This window comes from Otolemur garnettii, unplaced genomic scaffold, assembly GCF_000181295.1.
Source record: "Otolemur garnettii isolate 467f Iridium unplaced genomic scaffold, OtoGar3 scaffold00071, whole genome shotgun sequence".
NCBI lineage: Eukaryota > Metazoa > Chordata > Mammalia > Primates > Galagidae > Otolemur > Otolemur garnettii.
The window spans coordinates 7,371,612-7,377,892 of NW_003852466.1; the positions used below are offsets into that span (position 1 = coordinate 7,371,612).

The window sequence follows — 6,281 nt, forward strand, 5'->3', positions numbered from 1 at the left end:
CTACACTGTACCCCATGTTTGCATTAATGTACATAGCTATCATTTAATAAAAAAAAGAATTAAAATGATACATAAACCAGGAATAATTCATTTAATGAAAAAAAGGGCAGGAATGGGGCAATAGAAAAATAAAAAAAGAAAGAAGAGGCTGGGTCCAGTGGCTAACACCTCTAAACCTAGCACTCTGGGAAGCCAAGGTAGGTGGATTGCTTGAGCTCAGGCCTTCAAGTCCAGCTTGAGGAAGAGCAAGATCCTCCCTCTACCAAAAATAGAAAAATTATCAGGGTGTTGTGGAGGTTTTCTGTAGTCCCAGCTACTCACAAGACTGAGGCAGGAGGATCACTTGAACCCAGGAGTATGAAGTTGCTGTGAGCTAGGCTGATGCTATGTCACTCTAGGCTGGGGCAACATAGTGAGATTCTGTACGAAAAGAAAAGAGAAGAAATCAGAATATAAAAAACAAAAAGTAAAATATAAAGCTATAAATCAGACTATATTAACAATAACATTAAATGTGAATGATCTGAACAATTGAGTCAAAACATAGACATTGTCAGGTTGGGAAAAAAAAGCTCCAACTATACACTATAATGCAGGAAAAATCAATCAATAACAAAAACATCTGGGAAATTTACAAATACATGGAAATTAAACAATGCATCCATAAATAAACACTAAATCAAGGAAGATGTCAAAAGGGAAATTTGAAAATACTTTGAAAGTATTTGAAGTCCAGTCACAAAAAGTTCAGAGCAATCATCATACTTACTGGAGGGATAAATACTGAATGCTTTCTCCTTGAGATAAGGAAGAAGATAAGGATGTCCACTATTGCCACTTCTACTCAACATTGCACTAGAGATTTTGTTCATGGCAATTGGCCAATAAAATGAAATAAAACACGTATAGATTATAACGGAAAAAGTAAATATAACCTTATTTGCAGGTGACAAAATCTTGTGTATGGAATATCATAAGCCATCCCCTAAGAAAAAGTGAGTTCAAATTCAAGACCAAGCTGATCAACATAGCAAGACCATGTCTAAAAAAGAGAGAAAAGAGAAAAGAAAAGAAGAAAAGAAAGAAAAATTAGCCTACTTTGGTGGCACATGCCTGTAATCCAAGTTACTTGCTTTGGAGGCTGAGGCAGGAAAATCACTTTCACTTTGGAGTTTGAGGTTCAAGGTTGTAGTGAGGGTTATAGTGAGCTATGATGACACTATTGCACTCTAGTCTAGGCAACAGAGTGAAGACTTTGTCTCAAAAAAGATGAATTCAGCAAGGCTGCAAAAAGATGGGATTAATATACAAAATAACTTGGACTTTACCTAATATATGCAAACAATGTAACCTAACTATATGTATTCTTACATTAATCCAAAATAAAGAAAAAGATAGAGCCATTATTTTTACTTTATTTACCACATATCAGTTGTGCTTATTCTTAAAGTGCATGTCTATAAAATCATATATAACTTTTTGCTATTATTTTTATTTGCTAAATCTAATATACATGTTTTGACATGTAATGCATATGATATTATATTATGCAATATATATTATATGAGGAAGTATCAATTTCTCTATCTCTTGTTAACAGACATTGGGTTGCTTCTAATTTTAGGCTATTTATGAAAAAATGAATATAAAAAATCAATTGCATTTCTATGTACCATCAATAAACTATTCAAAAATGAAATTAAAGAGAACAATTTTATTAACAATATCAAACAAAAAATAATTCAAGTACCTAGGTAAATTTAACAAAGGGTGTATAAAACTTATATTCTGATAACTGCAAAACATTGTTGAAAGAAATCAAAAAAAGATCCAAATAAATGGAAACACATTGTTGCTGCTAGGGTCTCATGGAAAAGTGATGTCATGGAGAATAAGCACGCTTACTGAAATCGTGTTTTAAATAAAGATGACCATTTGCTCACTCAGGCAAAATGGCAAGCTTCTTTATTTACTGTTAGTTAATATAGCCAATTTTGTACATGTGCACTTTACATCAATGACCTCATTAATATTCATTATAATCCCTCTGCACATGCGCACTGGACATCAGTGACTTCATTAATCCATTTAGACGTCTTGTGACTACCTCAAGAGTAGCTCCTCCCTAGTAATCTGATAATCCACCCAACATACACCTTTTAACATAACCCTTTCAACATAACCCAATTTAACATAACTTAATGGAGAACATGTTGTTAGCCATTACTTCTTTGTTCTTATCTGATGAAGGCTGAGGCTATGGAGGTTTGAAAATCTGTCCTACTGACCTCGCCATCTTATCTGATGAAGGCTGAGGCTATGGAGGTTTGAAAATCTGTCCTACTGACCTCCCCATCTTATCTGATAAAGGCTGAGGCTATGGAGGTTTGAAAATCTGTCCTATTGACCTCGCCATTTGGAGACAGTTATTTCTATCTTTAAAACAAGGCATAAAGAAACTTCTAGGGCATACAGAAATTTGTCGGCAAACCTCCACTCCTGCTCCCATGTTGGCCTTAAGGCAAGGGGTTTTTAGGCCCGCAACTGAATTGGCCATATGGGATTCTGCCTCAGTTTCTCACAAGTATGCCTGCACAAAGTCTTTTTACTGCTGTCTCTCAAACAACTTCTTTGGCCAGAGGCATATAGGCCTTTCACCTATAACACATTCTATGTCATAGATTGAAAGACTAAAAATTGTTAAATGGCAATACTCTTCAATTTCATCTACAGATTCATGAAATCCACATAAAAATCTCACTGGCTTCTTTATAGGAATTGATAAACTTATCTTAAATTTATAATGAAATTCAAGAGACTGAATGACAAAAGAAAAAAAGGAACTTGGAAAAAGAAAAACAAAATTGTAAGAGTCAGATCTCCAGATTTTAAAACTTACAACAAAGCTACAGTAAACAGGAGTGTGATATTGGCATAAGAACAAAAATATAGGTAAATAAAATTGAATTGAGAATCTAGAAATAAACTCTTCTATTATGTTCAAACAATTTTCAACCAAGATGCCAAAATATTCAGTACAAAAACAATAGTGTTTTCAATAAATGGTGTGGGACAACCGCATATACTACATCATACCATATGCAAAAAAATCTCAAAATCAATCCAAGACTAAAATATTACTGCTAAAAATTATAAAAATCCTTGAAGGATGGGCCTGAAAACTGATAACCTTTTTGGATGGAAATATGGAGAATCTTCAAAGAACCCAAATTAGACCTCCCATTTGGTCCTGCAATCCCATTATAAGGCATCTACCCAGAAGGAAAAAAAAAATCTTTTTATCATAAGGACACTTGCACTAGATTGTTTATCATAGCTCAATTTAAAATCCCCCAAATGTGGAAACAACCTAAATACCCACCAACCTAGGAATGGATTAACAAGTGATATATGTATATCATGGAATGGATTAACAAGTGATATATGTATATCATATTTCAGCCATAAAAAGATGGAGATTTTACATCTTTTGTATTAACCTAGATGGAGGTGGAACACATTCTTCTTAGTAAAGCATCACAAGAATGGAGGAGCAACAATACAATGAACTCAATACTAATATGAAACCAGCAGACAATCTAATACATGCCCATACGATAGAAAAACTCAAATCAATTCAAGGTGCAGGAGGGGAACGAGTGAGTTAGGGTATATGGCACACCTCTTGGGGGTGGAAAAGAATTATAAGAGAGACTAACACATATCTAACACATGAAAATATTGTGACCTAATTCTTTGTACCCTGAAATTAACCTGAAAAAAAAATCATTGAAGGAAACACAGATACAGATCTTGGGGAACTTGGATCAAGCACCACTTTCTTAGCTATGATACCAGAGGCACACCAAAAAAAAAGAAAAAAGAAATCAATTTGACTTCATCAAAATTAAAAACTCTTATGCATCAAAGGATATCATCAAGAAAGTGAAAACAGGCTGGGTGCAGTGGCTCACACCTGTAATCCTAGCACTCTGGCAGGCTGAGGCAGGTAGATTGCTTGAGCTCAGGAGTTTGAGACCACCAGCCAGAGCAAAAGCGAGAAACCATCTCTACTAAAAATAGAAAAAAAAAAAAAAAACTGAGGCAAGAGGATCGCTTGACCCCACAAGTTGGAGGTTGTGGTGAGCTATGATGCCATGGCACTCTCCCCAGGGGTACAGCTCGAGACTCTGTATAAAAAAAAAGTGACAACAATATACAAAAATTTAGGGAAGGTATTTGCAAACTATATATCTGATATGGGAGTTGTATCCAGAATACATAAAGAACTCTTCAACTAAGACAATAAGAAGACAATCCAATTAAGGATGGGCAAGAAAATCAATTTTGCCCAAATAAAATAAACAAATGGTTCATAAGCACATGAAAAGATGTTCATCATTAACCATCAGAGTAATACAAATCAAATTTGTACAACGAATTATCACATCATACCCACTGTTATAGCTATGATTAAAAAGATGGACAATAACAAGTGTTGACAAGGATAGAAAAAACTTAAATACTCATCGACTTCTAGTACAGGTACTTTGGAGAATGATCTGACAATTCCTGAAAAGGTTAAACACTCCCAGCAACCTCTCCAAGAAAAATGCTTCCATACATTCACAAAAAACCTTGCACACCAGTATGCATAGTAGTATTGTTTTTTGATATCCAAGTAGAAATGTCCAACAACTGATGAATAATAAATGTTAACTAGACAACTTATAATATGTACATTATATGTATAATGGTATGTACACACAGTACATAGATATAGGCATGTAATGGAATATTATTGAGCAATAAAAATGGACCACTGATACATGTTAAGACAGGAACAAACTTCTAAAAAAAATTGCTAAGTGACAGAAATCAGTTGCACATACCACATATTAAATGATACCATTTATGAAATGTGTAGGCAAATGTGTAGAGACAGAAAGTGAATTAGTAATTGTCCCGAACGGGGTATGACTAGTAATGCATTACTAAGGGGTTCCTTTTTGAGAGAGTTGTGAAAACGTTCTAAAATTGATCAAGCAATGCTTGCACAGTTCTGTGAATAAAATATAAATTTTTTAGTTATAAATCTTAAATGTGTGAATTGTACGGTTTTTCAATTTTATCTCAGTAATGCTGGTTTTATTTATTTATATATTTTTGAGACAAAGTCTCACTATGTTGCCCTTGGTAGAGTGCTGTGACATCACTGCTCACAGCAACCTCAAACTCTTGGGCTTAAATGATTCTCTTGCTTCGGCCTCCTAAGCAGTTGGGACTCCAGGTGCCTGCCACAATGCCTGGCCATTTTTTTGTTGCAGTTGCCATTGTTGTTTAGCTGGCCTGGGTCAGATTCAAACCCTCCTGCCTCAGTGTGAGCAAGGGCACTGAGCCAGAAATGCTGTTATATGAAAATATCTAATATTTTCCTCTTGATGTTTGTAAATATACACTTATTTTTAAATCTTAGTTTAATTTACACTTTTTTCACTAAATACATACTGTACATTAGAAAAGTTTTTAGTGATGGATGAGGTTGCAAATGATGTTTATTCATTTGTGATTCTCTAACTAAAATTTTTTAATTTGTATCATCCTGAAAAAACAGTGTCTCTTGGAAAACTATTACAATCGGGGTAATAAAATATTCTATCTATAATTAATGTGGGGATATTAGGAATGAAATAAAAATAGCTGTATCTCAAAAACTACACATGTATATTAATGGCAAGCAGTAAAACACATCCACAGGAATTATGCTAGCAGATCTTAAGTATTAAATAGCTATTTATTAAGACACAAAATAGAAATAAATACACAAATTAAATACATTTCTGTTAATCAAAAAGAAAAAGTATTTAGGAACAGAATAGAAATTATAATCAAAAGATAAAAAAGTGAGTCACAGAACCGGAAACACAGATACCGCAACTGTGCTGCTAATCGTGGAGAGAGAGACTGAAACAACAGTGTGACTTTACCTAGCAAACTGGAAAAATTAGAAATCTAGCGAAAATCAAGTGTAGGTAATAATGTGAAAAAATGAACCACAGGGGACTGGTGACAAGAATTGTAAATAGGGACAGCTGTTCTGAACAGCAATTTGGCAGCATAGTACATCCCCCTCCTGATTACATTACCAGGAGGCACTAGCTGATAGGAGAAGGAGTTCAAGGGTATTGTTGCAGCATGTTCTGGGGAAGGAGGAAATGGAGGCAACCTAACTATGTATATGTTTACCCTCATGATACGAAACGTTCATGTGACGACACTGG

General features: G+C 34.5%; 1 pseudogene; it reads right to left on the reverse strand.

Moving 5' to 3' along the window:
* Positions 1 to 2,296, reverse strand: part of LOC111726566 — a 9,634-nt pseudogene extending 7,338 nt beyond the window's left edge.
* Positions 2,297 to 6,281: the final 3,985 nt, after the last annotated feature.